Source organism: Antechinus flavipes, chromosome 5 (genome assembly GCF_016432865.1).
Source record: "Antechinus flavipes isolate AdamAnt ecotype Samford, QLD, Australia chromosome 5, AdamAnt_v2, whole genome shotgun sequence".
NCBI lineage: Eukaryota > Metazoa > Chordata > Mammalia > Dasyuromorphia > Dasyuridae > Antechinus > Antechinus flavipes.
Window position 1 is genome coordinate 247,779,480 of NC_067402.1, and position 22,146 is coordinate 247,801,625.

The following is a 22,146-nucleotide window of genomic DNA, read 5'->3' on the forward strand; positions in this document are numbered from 1 at the left end:
TATCAGAACAACTGTTATATAATCATGCCTCTTTTCCCAAATTATACTTGGGAGGTGATTTTTTTCAATACAAATGTAAACATATATTTGCCTCCTATTGAATTTCATTTCATTATATTCAGCCTAATATTCCAAGGATCAAGATCTTTTTGAATCTGGACTGTGGCCATCTAGTATGTTAATGAGATTTCCTAGCTTTGTATCATCTGCAAATTGGATGAATGTACCTTTTATGCTTTCATCTAAGTCATTAATAAAATATTAATTCAGCAATAATCAATCACATCTGCACTGAAATTTTACACACACTGTTGTTTTGTTTGTTTGTTTGTTTTACCTTCACAACAACTGTGTAAAATAGATTAGAGTTATTCTCATTTAATACAGGAAACTAGAAACTGGAAGCTTTAGTACAAAGTTTAGATTAAGACAATTTTTGTCTTCAGGGATACTGAAATGCATTTACAAAGTCTTCACAGAACTTTCTATATATTGTCTCATTTAATCCTCTCAAAAATCCTGTGAGATAGGTACTAATGGGTTACCACCATTTCATAGAGGTTCTAAAATGTTCAATGATTTGACTAAGGTCACAGAACTGGTAAGTATTAGAGACAAGATCTGAACTCAGAGCTTCCTGACTCCTGATTCAGAACTCTGTTCATTATACTATTCTACCGAAATAGCTCACAGGAAAGTAAGGGGATAAGATCCCTAGACAGATAGCTAGAATAGACCATATAGATTAAATAAATTATGGATTTACAATATTCTGTGTGGCATTTCAAGGGGATAATCAATACTGGGAGGCATTGTGGAAAGGGGATGTCAATCATGACAGTATCCTGTAAAAGAGTTATGGGCAAGAATTCAAAAAATAAAAGGGTTTAAGAGGGAAGGTATTCCAATTTTAAAAACAAGAAATAGTTTGAGCATAGTCATTTTAGAAGGAAAGTGAAGTGTTTGTTTTCAGGGACAAATTGATCCATAACTTGGGAAGTTTTAAGTTCACAGCATAAGTGATATAGTAGAAAGAATAGATTATGACATATGGTGAGCAAAAGGGAAACCCTAAAGATGTCTGTTTCAAGAAATTACATAATTAGTTTTGTGCCTATAAAAAATTATTCAAGTAGACATCTGTAGGATGGATTAGAATTGTTGAGATGTACAGAGAGAAGCCATTCCAAATGTTCACAGAGACTATTTGTGTCCAACCTGTGGCAGAGAATTCTGAGCTCATATTGGTCTAATCAGCCCTAATCAGGCACATTGTAACTCAACTCTAGCACAGTGATGACATTTCAGTCCTCTTTGAAAATGAAGAGCAACAATCAAACAAACAAACAAACCAACAAACAAAAGACATAAAAAGTAGAAATCTCTAAAAAGAAAAAGCTACTGCAGTTATCCAGATGACAAATAAGGAGGTGACAGAAATGAAAAGGGAGAGGAGGAAGGAATTTCAGAGATGTTATGGGGAAAGAAGTGCTATTTTAATTGACTTGAAATAATAAAGACTTTAAGAATCTTAAAATTGGAAAAAACAATAACAATAATAATAACTAACATTTATACAGATCTTAGTATGTGCCAGACACTAAGCTAAGAGATTTACAATTATTAACTCATTTAATCTTCACAAGAACCCTATGAGGTAACTGCTATCATTGTCCCCAATTTACAGAAACTGAGGCATGAGGGGTTAAGTGATTTTCTAGTCTCTAAGCTAGTAAGTCTCTAAGACCCCATTTGAACTCAGGTCTTCCTGACTCTAGATCCAGTGCTCTATCCACTGTGCCACCTCTCTAGTCCAATGGATATAAACAAGAATACTCTATTTCTTTGACCAGTGGAAGTTTTATGACAAAAGAATCCATTGTTAGCATGGCATTGGAAAACAAGGGAAAAAAGTCAAATTAGATCCCAGTTTCTCAAACTGTTGTTCATGACCCCATATAGGTCTTATTAACAGAATGTAGGAGGGATTATAAAATTCAGCTTTATTATCAATAATTTTTTTTATTTTTATGCCTATTTTTAGGATATATATCCAGGATCACAAACATTTCTCAAACAAAAAGAAATGTTAAGTGGAAGAAAGTTTAAGAAACCCTAGGTTAGATAACACTGAGTTAGGCCATGAAGTACATCAACAAAGAAGGGTGAAGGAGGGCTGTGCTATATATAAGCAAAGGGCCTGATTTCCTGAATGTCCAAAGGCAGGAAATGATACAAGACCAGATCTACAAAGATGATGGCTTAAATGCAGAGGATGCGAAAGAAGGATGGGATGGTGCATAAATTAGGATCAGAATGATGGCACTAAAAGGATCACATCTGTGAATTCAAATTATTTTATCAGCTGTGTAATAATGGATTGGAGGGAAAAGGCTAGAGGGAGGAAAAACAATCCAGACATTAGCCTAAGTTAGGTAGGTGAAGAGATTATAAATTCACAGCTAGAAGGGAAATTAGAGCTTATTTAGTCCAACTCCTATATTTTATAGGAAACTGAGGTCCAGTGAGGTTATATCCAAGGTTATACAGGAAGCAAATGACAGTATATCATGGAAACTTGAATTAAGAGTGGAAAGGAGCTGTATGCGTAAACAGAATCAAACCATGTATACCCAAAGGAAGTCAGGTAGAAACAAAAATACCATATACACCAAAATATTCAAAGCAATGTGGAAAAAAAAAAAAGAAATGGAAATAAATTCAATGTGAAATCAATTGGAAATGATGAAATCAAATGAGAGGTAGGGTAAGGTAATGAATAGAGAGTTGGCCTTATAGTTAGAAAGCAATCCATTTCTATTATTTCCTAGATATGAACCTGGGCAGATCACTCATCTTCTCAGTGTCTCAAGACAAGTTTCCTGTATTGTTTGCAAGGTGAGTGCCCAGTTACAAGTTAGAATTTCTTCTGTAAAATATTCCCTGTAGCCATGAAATGAAAGGTCTGGACAAAAACAAATGGATGAAGAATTTAGAGAAACATATGAATGAATTCAAAGTGAAATAAGTAGAAATAAAAAAAAAAACAATATCAATCATTATAACAACAAAGCAGAAAGAAGAAAAATGAAACATTTTACTTTGTGTCTAAGTAGTTTCCAAAGAAGAGATTTTTAATGTTTTTTTTCATTTCTTTCTTCCTTCCTTTCTTCCTTCCTTCCTTTTTTCCTTCCTTCCTTCCAGACATGGGAGACTATAATTGGAAGATTTCGTATTCAGAAAGACTTAGTTGATGTGTGGGTTCGTTTTGCTATATGCCTATTTTTTCCCTTCTTTTATTTTTTTGTTACAATTAATGACAGAGTTGGGTAGGGGGAAAAAAGCAGGATATATATTCAGAAAAGATGATGTAAAATCAAAATATGTCAATACTTTTTAATTAAAAATGTTGAACAAAAAATGAGGAGACCAAGATAAAGAGATGTTATGTGACTGAGTCAAGGTTATACAGCCAAGCTCATTCTATACCCAAGCATTTTCAACCCCAAATCAAATGGATTTCTAGTAGAACATATAATTTTAAAGTCATCATTTTTGAAGGAGAAAAGAATTTAAAACTGCAGAGCTGAGAGCAAAGGGCAGGAAATATTTCAGGGAGTTTTATAATGCTGTTTTAAAAATTATTTTTATTACAAGAATATTTCTTCATACAAAAAGAGGTTAAATGCCCTTAGTGAATTTTAATTAAGTAGAGCTTAATTTTCAAAATTATTTTTCAAGTTTAACATGCTAATTCTAACAATTTTTCCTCATCTGTATCCTCTTCTGACCTTCTGTTCTTTGTGTTTTTTTTCAAATTATTCATTGATGTTATCTTCTTTCATCCTTCTTTTTTTGGGGGAAAGGTATTATTACCCCACCATTAGAGTCCTCTTCTCTCTTCCCTTAACTGTGTCCACTACAAAAATTCATCCTTGCAACAAATAAATATAATAAAGTAAGAAAGTATATAAAATGACTACAATACCACAAAAGAAATAAGCTCTGAAAGTCACAAGAACTCTGACTGAGGAAATGGCCAATCAGGTCTCTAGAAGATTGGTGCTGAATCATGCTTCCCACCTTTTAGATAGAGATTGAACCAAGCATAGAATGAGGCACATATTTTCAGAAATGACATCTTTTTTTTTCTTGTGTATGCAAAGTATTTTTATACCTAGGTCTTTATCTAGATATCTAGATCTTTATACCTAGGTCAAGAATTTATTTTGAAGCATATAATGCTCTGTGGTGTGAAATGCCAGCTGAATTTGATTTTTGGCCAGGATTTTTTTTTATCCTGTTTTAATAGTGAGTCTTTATTTTAGTGGTTGGAACTCCTCAGTTTGTTGAACACTACATTATTATATGTGATTACTTTTAGCCTTGTGTATATAATCTGGGCTAGAATTCCACTCTATTTTTTTAACCAGCATAGTTTTGTTTTGTTTTGTTTTTAACGATTACTATTTTGTAGTAAAATTTAAGATCTGACGCTTCTAGTTCGTGTCTTTTTTTTCCATTATTTTCCTTTATATTCTTGACCTGTTTCTCAGATTATTTCTGTAAACCTTTGGAAGTTTAATTAGCATGGTACTGTCTATGAATTAATTTACTTTTTATTATATCTGCTTGGTCCAACTATGAGCAATTAATGTCGTTACAATTATTTGACTCCATAGCTTTACTTATATTTGTATTCAAGTGATTGCTGTATGTGACCTGAAAGGTAGACTCCTAGATATTTATTATACTATTGTTATTCTGAATGAAACTAGTCTATCTTCTATTGATGATTATTTTTATTGGTAACATATAGACCAGCTGAAGATTTTCATAATTTTATCTCATAGATCTTATTTCTTCAATAAAGTTTAAATATTGTTAGTTGAAATAAACTAATTCTAAAGCAATCTCTAAAATTCGCTAAGCAAAAGTCCTATCTACAAAAAAGCTAGTTTTACTACCTCTTTGCCCTTACTTTTTTTTCTTTTCATTTTTTTTCTCATCCCATTGTACTATCTAGCTTTTCTAGAACTTTATAAAATAATTATAACAATGGACATTCCTGCTTCACTCTTGTTCTTATTTTGAATGCCTTTAGGTTTTTTCATTACATAGTACAAGCTTTTGGTTTCAGATTTTCTAAATCAACTATGTAAGAACTGGTCCATTTATTTTTATGCATTTAAATATTTTGTTTTGTTTTTACATGAAATATGTTATACTTTGTCTGAAGTTTTCCCTGCATTTATTGATATAGTCAGCCATTCTCCAATTGATAAATGGTCAAAGGATATGAATAGACAATTTTCAGATGATGAAATTGAAACTATTACCACTCATATGAAAGAGTGTTCCAAATCACTATTGATCAGAGAAATGCAAATTAAGACAACTCTGAGATACCACTACATACCTGTCAGATTGGCTAAGATGACAGGAAAAAATAATGATGAATGTTGGAGGGGATGTGGGAAAACTGGGACACTGATGCATTATTGGTAGAGTTGTGAACAAATCCAACCATTCTGGAGAGCAATCTGGAATTATGCCCAAAAAGTTATCAAACTGTGCATACCCTTTGGTTCAGCAGTGCTACTACTGGGCTTATATCCCAAAGAAATACTAAAGAAGGGAAAGGGACCTGTATGTGCCAAAATGTTTGTGGCAGTCCTTTTTGTAGTGGCTAGAAACTGGAAATTGAATGGATGTCCATCATTTGTAGAATGGCTGACTAAATTGTGGTATATGAACGTTATGGAATATTATTGTTCTGTAAGAAATGACCAGCAGGATGAATACAGAGAGGCTTGGAGAGACTTACATGAACTGATGCTAAGTGAAATGAGCAGAACTAGGAGATCATTATACACTTCAACAACAATACTGTTTGAGGATGTATTCTGATGGAAGTGGATTTCTTTGACAAAGAGACCTAACTCAGTTTCAATTGATAAATGATGGACAGAAGCAGCTACACCCAAAGAAAGAACACTGGGAGATGAATATAAACTGCTTGCATTTTTGTTTTTCTTCCCGGGTTATTTTTACCTTCTGAATCCAATTCTCCCTGTGTAACAAGAGAACTTTTCGGTTCTGCAAACATATATTGTATCTAGGACATACTGCAACATATTTAACATATATAGGACTGCTTGCCATCTAGGGGAGGGAATGGAGGGAGAGAAGGGAAAAATCGGAACAGAAGCAAGTGCAAGGGGTAATGTAAAAAAAATTACCCTGGCACGGGTTCTGTCAATAAAAAGTTATTATAAAATATTGATATAGTCATGTGGTTGTAATTGTTTTATTTTTATATTATGTTATGTTTATACTTTCTCTATTATTAAAACAAACCTTTAGGGAATTTTCTTCCAATTAAGTGGTTTCCTTAGTGCATTGAGAGACTGGAGGTAAAAGCTCTTGGGAAAGGTCTTGGCCTCATGACATAATGCTCTTTTGTGAATTGGAATTTCCTTTACTTCTGGTAGTTTTGTTTGGGGAAAGAAACATGTGGGATGAGTAGAGAGCAATTTTTTAAGAATAAGATGACCAAATGTCCTAATTTGGTCAAACAATCCCAGTTTTATGAATACTTGTCCCAAAGGTTATTAAACAAGGCTTGAAGTAAAAAAAGTAATAGACAACAAATCTTGACCTGAATCCCAAATCATCACTTAAAATTGTGTGTACGATGAACAATGACTTCCACCTATATTGCCACTGTTTCAACTATATTTTATTTCAATTCAATTCCATTTAAGAAATATTTATTCATTACTTATTAGATGTAAGGCACTGTGCTAGGTTCTCTGAGGACAAAAAAAAAATTAAGCAGCCTTTGCTCTCAAGGATCATATATTTCACCAGGACAATTCAACTTGTACATAACTAAGAAAATGGGAAGGATATACTAAGTAATTTCAAGCTATCAAGAAATCAACAAAACTCTCATGTGATTGGCTAGGGATTCTAGGAGGAGAGAATATGTTTATTCCATTAACTGGAGATCACCTTGCAAAGGCAAGAGATATTATATTGTATACAGTGAACAGCTAACTGTTTCATTTTTACCTGAATGGAGAATATAAGGGGGATAAGATGAAATAAAGCCAAAAAGATTGTTGGAAGCCAGCTCAGGGGACAACTGAAATGCTAGGGTGCGGGACTGGTGTTATACCATACAAGTTAATAGGTTTGTCATTGAAGAATTCTATGAAGGGAATTGAAGTGATCATATTTGAATTTTAATTATTTTGGGGAGGTAGGGGGAGAAAGACAGGACCTATCACTGATACAGAAAATTCCCAAACAACCCAATCAAAATCTGCTTTGAATTATCAGTCTAAGAAAGTTGCCTGGGAAACTCTGAGATGAAATGACTTGGGTCGGGGTCACACAGTTAATATCTCAGAGATGGGACTTGAGCCCAGGCCTATTCTGACTTACTGTTCTCTATCCACCATGATACATAAATAACTTCTCTTAGGATGTTTCAGATATTCCATTACCCAGTTGGTTTTAATAAGCATACAAACTAATGGTAAAGAATATCCATTTTTCACTCCAAATTCTGTATCGAACAAGTGTACAATTACCCTAGAAAAATGGCCACTACTTTGATATGTTTTAGCTGTATTTGTGTGCCAGAAAGTACAAAAAGCAACCACATATAATTTCCACATACCCTGGCATGAAATGAGAACTTAGACAATTTACATGTTATTAATGAAAATGACAATCAGTGTGTCTTATTAATCTGACACCATCAATATTTTCCATTTTGATCAACCAGCTGTTATCATGTCCTTTAAATGTAGGTTAATTGGTAAACCCCAGGGGAGAGATTGTCAGTCAATTAAAAATACTCAATTTTAAAATAAGTTCATACCATATATTTGAAGTTCTTCCTTCCTGTACTTACTATCTGATGATGAATATGTTTTTATACATAGGATTCAGGAAGATTTTTCAAATGCATCGCCCAAAATGATTTGACAATGTTTCTTTTTAAAAAAAAAAAAAAAGAAAAGAAATCATGTTTGTGTATTATAAGTCTAAAAAAAAAACCCGACCTTGGATGTGATTGGTTTTGTCTAGACCCATTGCATCTAAGGGGGAAATGTCCATTTGGAAAGAGAAAGCTGTCGCTGCTATAATATTCTCTGAAATTGAAGTTGCCCATTTCACTTGAGAGAGATTACTTACCCAATAAACAAATCTTAAGGTACACAAAGCTTAAGATGTGGCCTTCATTATTAAACAATGACATCTCAGTAGTTTTCAATGCTTAGATAGGGTTATGCTGCCAGAATAAAGAATGTATTACCATCAGCTTTTTCAAGAACAATATCTAGCTTTCTTCTTTTTTTCTTTTTAATTTTTTTTAAATCAGTAGCCTAGCATCATTTCAGTTTTCCTAAGCAGTGGGATAGGGAGAAATAAAATTATTTTGCAGACTATTCCACTTTCTACAACCAGCACTTTAAACAATGGACTATGAATAAATTCAATTCAATTCAATTCCTTAGACATTTATTAAGTCCCTCTTATGTACCAGGTTCAATGCTAAGTTTTATCTCTTTAAAGGGATAAAAATTAACTTGTCCCTAACCTCAATGAGTTTAAGTCATACTGAGGAACAGAACATGTACCTAGATATGTAAATATTAGACTCAAAGGGAAAAATACCAGCACCTAAGAGAATGTTCCCTTTATTGTCTTCTTTGGGTCTTGCTTTTACCCCACCCTTGTTTTTGTTGTTGGTTTTTTTTTGTTTGTTTGTTTTCTTTTGTTTTGTTTTACCTTTTCTAGCTGACTATGTCATTCTCAGGCTTAACTGTCTCAATTGTGCCTATACACACAGCTATATAGACATATATATACATATATATACACACACAGAGACATACAAGTTATATACATATAGATATGTATATATATATGTGTATCTATATGTATGTATATGTGTTTATCTGTGTGCATGTAGATGTAATTATCGAATGATTTCAGTTATGTCCAGCTCTTCATGACCCCCCTCTTTGGGGTTTTCTTGTCAGAGATCTTAAAGTGGTTTATTATTTCCTTCTCCAATTCATTTTAAAGATGAGGAAACTGAGGCCAATAGAGTTAAATGACTTTCCTACATTACAGCTAATAAATGTCTGAAACCAAATTTGAACATAAAGATGAGTCTTCCTGATTTCAAGTCCACTGTACCATTTAGCTTCCATGTATGTATGTGGATATGGGTGTATATACATATAAACATTTCAATGTGTGTATATATATGAAATATAAATGTGGGTATGTGTTTATATGTATAAACATATTTTGATATATATGTGCAGTTTACATATGGGCATATATAACACACACACACACACACACACATATATCAAAAGGATAGAATTAGAAAGATACACCTCAAGTAACTTACATTCTAATGGGGGGAAGATAGCATCTAAAAGGAGCCAAAATGGTGCGGTGCTAAAAAACAGATGAAGGTATCTGTCATGGCCATTATAAAAGCCCAAAACAGCCAAGATGACAACCTGTAGAGAGACGAAGACATAGTTGCCCTATACTTCTTCCACAAAATGGAGGTTCTGAAAGGAACTGGCCAACCAGAGGAAGAGATTGTATAAGTAAAAGATACTTCCAAAATTATTGAATCAAAGAGAAACAGAGAGATGTACGGTAGATGTTAATTAATTCAGTGATGACTTCTGTGCAAGAAGTGGAAAAGGCATTAATGGGGAGATGTATAACTAGGAAGGGATGTAGGATGTTCATATATAAAGAAGATAGATGACCTAAGTACTGCGCTCAGTATCCTTGTACTAGTATAATGTAATCAGTCCTAAAGGTTGACCTTGAGTCTGTTGGCTAAATCTAACAAGACAAATTTGGAGGAGGAAAAGGGGGGACTCATATAGGATGAAAAGATTTGAATTGGTCATGATTCTCCACCGATTGAGGGAATGATCACAGTGATGAGAAAAGAGATTGGTTGAAATGCTAAATCATGATAGTGACAGTAATTCCTCATCCAGAGAGAGATCAATATTGGGAGGGAAGAATGAGCCTACACATCTTCTCAGTGCTACAGACTTATAATAATGAAATGCACTTAGAACTTTCTGGTTTTCAGCCTCCTTACACTTCTACAAACAAGCACATAACTATCTTTTCAAAATCGAAATAAATTAAGATGACATAAAAAGTAATTATGTAACCAAATGAAGGAAATTCATTAAGTTCTACCTAGTGTTTTTGTGTTATTTAATGGTTGTGTGTAATTGTTGGAAATCTAAGCCTACTCTAAAGAAGTGGCAGAAAATGAGAACTGAGGCAGTTAACTAGCAAATGACAAGTAAAGTATTCTCTAAAAAACATCATTACTAGATTAATCTTTTTTATGCATAAAACTAATCATATCACTAATCATACACTAATTATTTCAAAATCCTTCAATGGCTCCCCATTTCTTATGCAGTAAAAGCTCTTTTACATGGCATCCACAATTCCAAACTCATCTCATATTATCACCTTCCATGTACTTCCATATTCTAGCCAAAATGAACTATTCCACTTCTATTTCTTAGACATGTCCCATGTCTGCTTATGTCTTTGTTTTTGATCACATTGTTTCTTTATGCCTGAAACATTCTTCCCACCTCCCCTTCAAGTGAACCCCATTCTTAAATGCCCAACAAACAAGGTACTTCTTTTAGTGAGCCTTTCTCAGTCTGTCCCACCTAGCATTGTATCCTTCTTGATAGCTCATTTTTATTATTATTTATTTATATGTCATTCTCCCTACTAGATCATAAGCTCCATGAGAACAGGGATTTTTCTTTTCTAAACTGGTCATTTTTCTCCCATCATTCCCAACACAGTATTCTATAATATATATATATATATATATATATATATATCTTGTAAATCTAATTTGAATTGAATTTTTCCTGTTTCAAGTCATCTGTTGATAGTGATCAAATTAAAGCCCAACTTCCAAGAATGCGTAGGGGAAGTAAATGTGGCTAGAAGAGAAAGGCATGAGTCAAGATAGATTACACACACAGGTGAAAACTCTTAAGATTTCATTTTTCAGCTGAGCATAAACAAACATATTTAAGTATGCTATTTACTCACCAAACTATAGCGTAATATTATTTCCCAAGTCCCTTGAGAAGTGACTTTAATGAACCCATTTTTGGAAATGGCCTTCAGCAGTATGGAGAAAAATGCTATAAGAGCATAGTACCAGAAACAATCATTTATAGCCATAATACATTTAGGACCATGGATTGTCCACAACCCAACTAACCAAATCATGGTTTCCCTTATAAAAGTTTATCCATAACTTTTCTTTTTAAGGGATCTCCACAAAACAGATTTCATGGAGCTTTCTGTTTAAAAATATAATTTCATTTTTAATTTGAAATTATTTTTTTTCTTAACTTTTTTCCATACTCATTTAAGTTTCTTTTGAGGACTCAATAAAAGTGTTTAAACTATTATTGTCCAATATTTTAAGATGCCAGACACAGTGAATGGTCTGTTCCTTAACCTCAGGGATTGTAATATTTCCCAGTAGTAACAGCACATAAATACAAACAACCAGCTCCACATATTGCCTGCGCGGCTGAAAACTAGAACAGCAGAATTGAGAGTTTTCATTTATAGCTTTCATTGGGAAATCCCAATTCCCTTTACCATAAGACTCAGGAAATTGGTCGTGAGAGATGTTATCAAGTTCTGGGTTTACAAAGACCTTTTAAAAAAATAAGAAATTCTATGAATTTAACTTTCTACTTTCTCAAATTCATTCCATACGTTAAAACAGATGAATGTTTGTATCCAAACTGACACTTTGATGTATTATTCTGCTATCATGGTACTTAATAATATGTTTCCTCTCCTATATTATCAGTGTTATGTCATGCTGTCATCCAATTTCTAAGTTACTTTAGGGACAGTACTGCAGCAAGAGTGTATGAGAGGTAATCTATGGTTCTGAAAGATAATTTCCACACAAAAGCAAACCTTGGTGCTGCCATGGTTTTTAATGATATATTCTATTGTTGTGATCCTGATTACACTATCATACAGTCCAAAAGGTTATTTAAACTTCAAAGTTAGAAAAGTGAAGTGATGATTTCCCTCCCTCCCTATCATGAGATGTTGCTTATTCAGACTTTCTATTGATGTTTCTTTCATAAGGCATTTTCTAAGAACGGGAACAAAATAATTATTTGGAAAATTTCTGCAGGCAAAATGATTTTAATTTATGAGTTGGTAGTTAATCATTAGTGCAGGAGATCATATGAATAAATGAAAAAACCCACTAACTATGACATTTTATATTTCTTTTAAAAATTTCAGGGTATGGGGGGAGGTTATTGGTAGAGAGGGTTTTCTAGCTAGATAATATGATGTTGAACTCATCTTAAAGAGCTTTTAAAAATATAAACATTGTCACAATGAACAAAAATCATAGATTCAGAGAAAAGCTAGTCAGTCCAACCTGACCCTAAAGAAGACTCCTTTCTATAACATGCCCAACAAATGCTCTTCCAAACTTTACTTCAAATACCTCAAATGAAGGAGAACCTACTCCTGTTTCAGGCATAGCATTCCTTTTTTGTATATTTCTAATTCTTAGGAAGTTTTTCTTCACAGTATACCTAAACTTCTTCCTTTGCAAGTCTATTAGTACACTTGATTCTGCCTATAGGGTCAAGCAGAATAAGTTTAATTTTTCTTTGGTGACATAACCTTTCAAATACTTGAAAAAAGTCTAAGATAACCACCCCAGCTAGTGGTACAGTGGATAAAGTGCTGAGCCTAAAATTGGAAAGATCTGAGTTTCAAGCCATAAATACTAAATATTTGGCCCTGAAGCAAGTTGCTTAACCTATCAGTCTCAGTTTTCTCAACTTTAAAATAACTATAATAAGAGCACTATCTCTTGGGAGTGTTGTGAAGATCAAATGAGATAATATTTGCAAAACAAACAAATAAAACACTAAGCATGGGGCCTGGCAAATAGGCACTATAAAACCACTTATTCCCTTCCCTCCCTTCCATTCCATCCCCAAGTCCCCCCACTCCCAATCATCTTTTCTCTATGTTAAGTTTAAAGAAGATTCCTTTTAATCTTTTCCCAGAAATATGATCTTGGATATAGAGAAGTCACCAAATCCAACTTCCTCATTTTACACATAGATGGTTAAATTATGTGCACAAAACCAAAAGGCTGTGTGTCAAGGTAAGATATGAACCTAGATGAATGTACTTGTCATTGATTTGGTTTATTTGAGCCTCATACCAAATCTATTTTCCTTTCCAAAAGTTCTCACTATTTTATGACATAATGTTATTCATAATCTTCCATCATTATCTTCCATAAACTTTTATAAAGAAGTTTATATTCTAATAGAACATTGTTCTCATTTTCCATCTTTCTTCATTGGCCAAGTAGACCAAAGTTGGATTATTTGGGTTATTTCTATGTTCTTTTAGCCTCTTCAGTGTGCCAATTGATTTATATTGCCTAAATTCTGATAAGAACTCGTGATAAACTTGTGCAGCAAAATGGTGCAATGGCTTGAGTACCAGCCATAGTGTCTAGAGAACCTGACTTCAAATCTGGCCTCAGACACTTGACACTTTGTAGATGTGTGACTCTCGGCAAGTTACTTAAACTTAACTACCTTATTTTTGGTGAGGTACCTCACCAAAAATAAGTCTAAATCATATCAATATGTTATTTATATATTTGTAATTTTGGCATCTTTTTAAAAAATTAAAATAGATCAGAGTTGTGTTAACTGAATCTTTTTCCCCTTATTTTTTATTCTGATTTTAAGTTCATATTATTGTACTAAAAAGTTGGTGATCTAAACATACCTATAAACAGCCGATTTGGAAATGACTCAGATATCAACAATACATTTTTCCAGTCTCTTAAGAATATAATCAAATTTCATTTTTTGTTATGTTGTTTAGTACTTAGCATATTTACTGTATCCGAAATCATTTCTTGTAGAAATATTCCTTGTATATATGTGTGTTATCAGAATTTGTTATCTTTTTTCCTTTCATTTTATCCACGTTTTTCAACTATCCTCATAATGAACTTTTATACAAAGTCACAAATAATTACATATTTCTTAGGATGGTCAAATTCTATGCTCTTTGTATTCTGTTTCTCTATCCAAACATCCCTTATATTTGATATTATGACTTTTGCTTTTTCTGTGAGCACTCGAAGGCAAGATGACCAAGTAGCTCATCTTCAGGTGCTTATAAAACAAATCTTCCAATGCCTTTGTGTCTCCAAGGAGAATACTGAAGTATCCTTTCCTTCCATCTAGTGAAAGTTTTTCTTTTTTAATATCTTTAGTTTTATCTACAGTGATATCAAGATTGGTGTGATTTTATTTCTCCAGTAACAGTGAAAACTGTAGTATGTAAACTGGATGGAGCATCGTGATTTAGAATACTGACAGTTAATATTTATGGATCATCTGAAAACCCAGTCATTCTTATTGACCTCTGCTCCCTTTTTCTCTTCCTCTGTCCTCTCAATGCAGAACCAAATAGAGACAAAAGACTGAGTGCCAATTTATACTGTTCTTTGTTTCACAGATTGCCAAGGAAAAAAAAATTATTCACCTAGAGGTCAGATGATTCTTTCTACCTAGCTAGCCTGGTCACTGAAAAGCACAAACAACTTGTTTCTGAAATGATACTCAAAGCTTTTCCAATAGTGCTTAACCTTAAAGTAAATGTATGCAATGCAAATACAGTCTGAAAACCACAGGTCATCTCAATGCTATCAGTTTTTTTGTGGAAGGACTCACATGTATATTTAAACTGTATCAGAAACCAAAAATTGTGACTTATCATTTAACTAGAGTCAGGGATTTTCATGTAATTTTTTCTCTTCTCAGAGAATAAAATCTTTATTAAAATGTAGGAATCATAGGAGCATAAGTATTTTTAATTACATAAAAATTCTATTTTAATTTGTTTTAGTTGAACAGACATTTGTAATGCAGAACTGGTGTTTTACCTTTAATTTACAAAACAAATAAACAAAATACTTAGGAACACAAATTTAGAGATGGAGACAGAATTTAGATGAATTAAAAATAATCTCATCTAACTCTCATTTTACTGATGAAGGAACTGAGGCTTAATGATATTCACTGAATTGGTTGAGGTTACATACACAATAAGTGACTAAGGGAAAGGAGGAACCAAGTTTTCTTACTCCAGATCCAGCACTGTGCCCATTATAAATTTTCTCTATTTCTATTATACTTTTAAGAGGGCATATAACATTAATGGAAAGAACTTGGAGCTAAAAATCAAGATATTTGGGTTCCAGTCTTACCCATGCTTCTAACTATCTTTGTGACCATCCTGTATGATAATCTGGATAGAAGAAAGAACCTCTGAATTCTGGAAATATTTCTTAAAGACTAGTCAAGGTCAAAAGAACAATTCACTTTCTGTGTCTATGTTTTCTGCTCATTGTAAATAACCTATGGTCTTATAATAATAATTAGATTTATATAAGGCTTCCTTAGAATCACAGGGTTATAATGAGGAAAGAAAGGAAAGAAGAAAGGAGCCCAAGATCCAGAGTATGCAACAGCTATAGTCCAGAAAAGTACACACACTAATAATGGCAGATGCTTTCCTACTTTGATTGAGGGGAAGAGGTTTAAGAGCAGACATCATGAGATCCTGGTTATTGGGGGAGGGGAGGATGACAGTTAAGATTAAGGTGGGAGAGAAAGAAAAAACACAGTCAAATGATGCACAACATTTTCCTGTAGCAGCAGATTTGTCTTCAAAGAGCAGCTGTTCATGAAGGTTCTTGACCATACTTTCCCCTTCCTCCTAGTTTCCTTGGGAAACTAGGCTCAGCTCAAATCTTACCTTTTATTAGAGAATATTCTCAATCCCTTTAACTGCTAGAAACTTCCCAATTGTCTTCCCTACATTCTATATATGTCGTGGTAGGTTCTCAATATTTGTATGTTGGACTGCTCCACCAAAAAACAGTTCTTTGATATGTTTGTTTTTCTCTGTATCCAGTATTTAGCACGGAGTATAAACACACAGTAAGAACTTAATAATTGCTTGTTGAGTTACTGTATAGGACTATTTTAATAGTTATTTTGCTGGATTAGGTTTTCAAAGACATATCTCCTAGATGCAATATAAAAGATGATAAAATGAACAAAAATCCCTAAGTGAATTTTTTATTTATTATGCCTATACCATGTTGTAGTGATTGGAAATTGGCAAAGGAAGGTTAAGAGATAAATGAAATATTCAATCCAGAGAAACCTGTATCATCTTAAATGTTTTTTGCCTTTCAGTCCCTTATAAACTCAAGACCAGAAGAATGAGCCTCTGAACTTTGGAAATGTTGCTCAGAGTCTAGGCAAGGCCAGAAAAACAAACCCCTGTGTCTATTGGAATGTGTCAAACTTATCCATGCACAAGTCATATTCTTTTCTTCCTTCTCTTTTGTCTTCTCAACTGACTACAATGCCCAAAGATACCAAGAGATAATTTTTCCAGTTTCCCCACCAACCATTGCTCTAGAAACCCTGGAGGGGAAGAATTATAACTGAGAATTGCCATTTCCTACGCAAAAGGAGAAATTTAAGAAGCCATCTCTGGAGCTGTTTTCCCTACTCATCTCCCTCTGTACCTCACCTCAACACACACACTCTCACACACACACTCACACACACACTTGATCTGACACAAAATTTGTGACATCCCTTTCATCAACTCTCTTGAGGCTCTTAGGTTTGAATCTTAGTTTAGCTGGATGAGTTTGGACAAGTCACAAACTCTATGTCTCAGCTTCTTCATCTGTATAATTGAGGAGTAGTATGCTCAACTTCTAAGGGACCTTCCAACTCTAAAGAGAAGATCTTATGATTTTAAGTCCACATATAATTTTTAATAAATATCATTTAGATACATAACTCTTGCTTAGGTTCCTTCTCCTTTCCCCTTTCTCTAAGCTGATTTGCCATAAACATCACTTATTTGGAAAAGCATCTGCTGCCAATGTGAAAACTAAAATATGTATAGCTTTAGCATTTCTCTCCATTTTAAAAGGGAAAAAGTCATGTGAGCTCAGAAAAAAATAATACTAGTTCTAAAGGTATGCAACTTAGTAAGATGACCATTAAAATATAATATTTGTCACCAATTTGCCATAATTTATATAGATTTTTCATTTGTTTCATTGTTTTGAATGACTTCCCTGTGAATCAAATAATGGATTCCTCACTTAGGGATTGAAGAATTATAAATAAGGCAGTTATTTGTCATCTTGCCATTAGATGTTTTCTCATACTAAAATACAATTAATATAAATATAGAAATTCAAGGAATTTGTTTTTTTGCTGCTAAAAAGAGCGCCCTCACATTTGAGAATATTGGAAACCACTAGAATAAAGACGACCAACTAGGTGGCACAGTGATTAAGGTTGACAGCCTGGAGGAGTCAGGAAGACTGATCTTCCTCAAGAGTGGCCTCTGACACTTTCTAGCTGTATGACCCTGGGGCAAGCCACTTAGCCCTGTTTGCCTCAGTTTCCTTATCTGTGAAATGAGCAAAACCAGTATTTTTGAAAACTCCAAATGGAGTCACAAAGAATCAGATACAACTGAAATGAATGAAGAACAATAAAGAATAAAGAAACTTTGTTCTATCAGGCTTCATTAATTGAGCTCACACAATACACATCTGTAAATTAGGAAATGATCAACTGTAGTAAAGGATAAATGAGATGGTCTTAGACAAGAGAGTTAATGGAGGGGCAGGTCATTGTTTGTAGTAAGGCAAATATTAACAGCCTCATTTTACAGATGGTAAAATGTGGATTGCCAAATTCACACAGCTACTAAATAGCAGAACTGGCTATTGAACCTTTCACTATATTACATTTCTTCTTTGAGAAGATTAGATCAAAATAATTAATTTACTGGCAGGATGTTGCCTAAAAAAGATACTAGCCAAAAAGAGCCACTGTAGGTACTTTCACAGGAGTGATATCATGCGAGGGATGCTATAAGGAAGATTAATCTGCTATGCTTTTATAAAATGAATTAAAGGCAGAGAGATTGGAGACAGGCAGATCATGTAGGAGGAGATTATAATGAAGTAAAGAAGTCCTACAGGAAAGTGATGCCAGCAGAAAAGATTTTATTTTGGGGGTACAGCCATAGAAATGCATTTAATAACAATTAATCCATAACAATATGACTAAAGTTTTTGACAATGGTATTGTTATTTTATTTTTATATCAACTTCATTTTCAGATTTATGCCTTTCTCCTATACTCAGTGAGCCATACCTTATAACAAAGAATAAAAAAGAAAGGGAAAGGGGAAAAAGCACCACCAAAAATGCCAAGAGAATCTAAGAGGAAAAGAAATCAGAGTGGCATAGTCAGAGTCCTTCATCCATAGAGAGAGAGAGAGAGAGAGAGAGAGAGAGAGAGAGAGAGAGAGAGAGAGAGAGAAGAATGAGGAGGAGGAGGAAGAGAAAGAGAAGGAAAAAGAGAAAAAGAAGAAGGAGAAGAAAAGATAACAGAAAGGGAGTGGGAGAGAGATTGAAACAGATAAACAGTCAGAGACACAGAGACAGAAAGAAGAGAAGAGAAGAGATGAAGAGAATGGATGAGGAGAGAAGAGGAAGAGGAAGAGACAGAAACAAAGACAGAGAGACAGAGAGAATCAAATATTTTCTCAACTCAATTTCCATTTATAAAACTTATTTCCCATTTCAGGAGCAGAGCCAAGATGGCAGAGAGTAGACATGTCTCTATCTGACCTCCTTTGAGCTTCCTTCAAATCAACAGCTGAACTGGTTTTGAAATGACAAAAGCCACAAATATTTGGAGTACAACAAATTTCTAAGAGAAAATAGTTTGAAAGAACTACAGAAAAAATCTGTTTCGATCTGGCATGGGGAGGACAGGGGTAGAGGCTGCCAAGCCCAGACCACAGCAGAGAGCCAGGGGCAAGGAGTTGGAGTGGGGAGCCAGGGCATAGGCTCTTAGGCTACTCTGTCCTGGTTAAAAGCCAGTGGATCAACAGATTAGCTATAAGACAAATACAAAAGGCAAATTGTGAGCCCCTAAACCCCAGAACTCAGAACCTGGACGTGCCTATCTAGCATTAGAAGTCAGTCAGCAACACTAGGGCAAACTAAAGCAGTTGCTATCCCTTTGCCTTAAGAGCAGACCTCAGCCTTTAAAAAAATGAGCAAAGAAGCAAAAAGAACTCTGACCATAGACAGCTTTTATGAAAAAAAGAGAAGAACAGACCTCACACCTGCTAGGGAACCTAGCAACAAGAATGCTAGGGGACAGAATAACAGGAGTCTTGTTATTAATCTTGAGACCTTTCATCGTGTACCTTGCACATAATGCCCCATTTGCATAGGCAACAAATCTGTGCAAAGATAAGTTTTGTGCAAACTTGACCCTTGTGGTCTTTGGCTGGTTGGATCTCAGTCAGCTCACTCTTGGGAATGGATGTTGAAGCCTCGGGTGTGAGTTCTGCCTCACTGGCTAAAGGTCCGGGTATACACCCTGTAGACATGCCAGGACAGGTATCGAGCATGCACTAAATCGAGGTCTCCCCCACCGTCTCAAGAGTTGGGCTCCTGGATACACAGGCTAAACACATACTTGTTGTTAGGGCAGGTTGGCAAGGAAGATAAGAGGGATATAAGTATAGGACAGCAGAGAGAGAGAGGAAGCAGAAGAAGGGACAAGATGATGTAACCAAGCAATAAAGCTTTTCTAACTGCATAAGTGGTATCAGACTGCTCTGTCGTATCCAGAGACGTCCAAAAGTTGTAGAGATTATGATAATGGGTTAAGTGCTCAGACTCAAACTGGTATCAGCAGGACCCCAACATATACTCTGAGGATCCCAAAGGCAAATCAGTTCTAGATGAAGCCCCAAAGGGTGATGTGAGTTGGTGCTCATTTCACAAGGCAATTCTGGAAGAATTCATAAAGGATCTTAAAATAGAGTTAGAAGAAAAATGGGGAAAGGAAATGAGATCTTGGCAAGAAAGTATGGAAAAAGAAAAACAGAAATTATCTGAAGAAAACTCCTTATAAAACTTCAGTTTCTGGTGGGGATGCAAGTGTTTTTCTGTTTGCTTATTTTTCCATTGTTGGTGGTGGATTTTTTTTTTTTTTTTTTTGCTCCTCATTGATTATGTTATAGTGTAACATATGCACAATTAAACAAGATCTTCCTTCAGTAGATACTTTAGGTCTGAGATTTAGGTTCATGAGATTTGTTGGATTAAGAAAGGAGAATTCTTAAGTCTGGCACATCCCAAGCATAGCCTCTTATTTTGATTGCCTACATTACTTTTGGTAACCCTTTAGTATAGTTTTAATTTTTTAATTAGACATTTTTTGAAGTCCTGGCCTTTTCTTCCTCTAAAAATACTGTTAACATGTCTATTTTCATTAAAATTAAACTTAATCCAAATTAATTTTATTTAGATAACTCTTTATGTATCTGCTCTGCTGAAGTAAGATCAGTCATATATCTCTCCTAACCATTGCTGGCAAATACTATATCTTATCTTTTCAATATACAAAATTTGGAACCAACCAAGTACTTCTCATTATGGATTTATGAATAAACTAAGCAAATTCTCTGATAGTTCATTTTGCTCTTCATTAAAGTAATCAATATCCTTGTTCACTCATTCTGACTCCTGAATTTTTGTTCTTGTAGTCATAGTTTCTACAAGATTTTTAGTTTTATTTCCTTTTCTATAAATTAAAAAGTTCTTGAGAGTTAGAAAATCAAAGGCATTCTGTTTAAGTGTTCTCATTTTCCAAATGAGGTGAACAGAGACTGGTAAAGGAGCCTGTTCAAGAAAACTATAGAAAGAATTAGTAAAGAAGACTAGACCAGAATAAGTGTCCCTAAAATGGCAGTCAAATCCTTTAAAAATTTTTTCATCTGAATTTAATTGGTTCCAGGAACTCCTACTGAGAAAACTGTCTTTAAAAACTCATTCTGGCAACTACTCTGCACTATATAGGTTTAGAGAGTTTCCTGGGACAACTAGCTAGTTATATAATAAACAAAAAAGTACATATGACTAATAATAGCTTGGTGCTGATAGTAATGGTCAAACTGAGCACACTTGGTTTAGAATAATTTCATTGGATCTTCTCATTGTAATTTCATCACTGCCACAAATGTGCATGTTTTTTGTTCTCAAAAAAAAAAAAAAAATTAAGAGCAGCTAAAAATGTGGGAAAACTAACCAAGAGAATGAACCATGAGTCAGGAAAGACATGAGTTTAAATCTAGATTTAAAACTTACTTTGTAACTTAGCTGAGTAATACCAAGTAAATCATTCAATTTTTGTTGGCCTCAGTTTCCTTAACTGTAAAATGGGAATAAAAATAGCACCTACTTCACATGGTTGTTTTAAAGCTCAAATTAGATAATATTTTGGGGGAGTGCTTAGCAGAGTATCTGCCACATAATAGGCTTTATATTAATTATTTCCTTTCCTTTACCTCTTCCCCTTAAGATATCTGGTGATGTGGGATTGAGGTGTATAAAGGGAGAAGTGCCTGACTATAGATAGCTGTTTCCCCTATTTATACATAGATCTCCCTATATTTCAGTGATAAGATATGTATAACAAGTTAACTGTATACTATATGCAATGTGGAAACTTTAATTTTTTTCTTCTTATCAAGCACTTTTTCCTATCTTCCACTATCTTCCACTTTTGGGGAAAAAAAGAAACAAAAAAAAAAAATTCTAATAGCAAATCTATATAGTTAAGCAAAATAAATATCCAGACTGCTGTTGGAAAATGTTGTCTCATTTCTACATATAAATCCATCACCTCTCTGTCAACATAAATTCTCTAGAATTATGGTTGATCATTGCATGGATCAGAATTTTTAAGTCTTTCAGAATGATTCATTTTTATAATATCAGTGTATTACATGAACTGATGCTAAATGAAATGAGAAGAACCAGGAGATCATTATATACTTCAACAATGATACTGTTTGAGGATGTAT

General features: G+C 34.0%; 1 protein-coding gene across 5 annotated transcripts in view; it reads right to left on the bottom strand.

Annotated features, from left to right (window-relative positions):
- Nucleotides 1–22,146, bottom strand: part of LIN7A (lin-7 homolog A, crumbs cell polarity complex component) — a 196,673-nt gene that overhangs the window by 149,670 nt on the left and 24,857 nt on the right. The gene's annotated exons all lie outside the window — the stretch shown is intronic.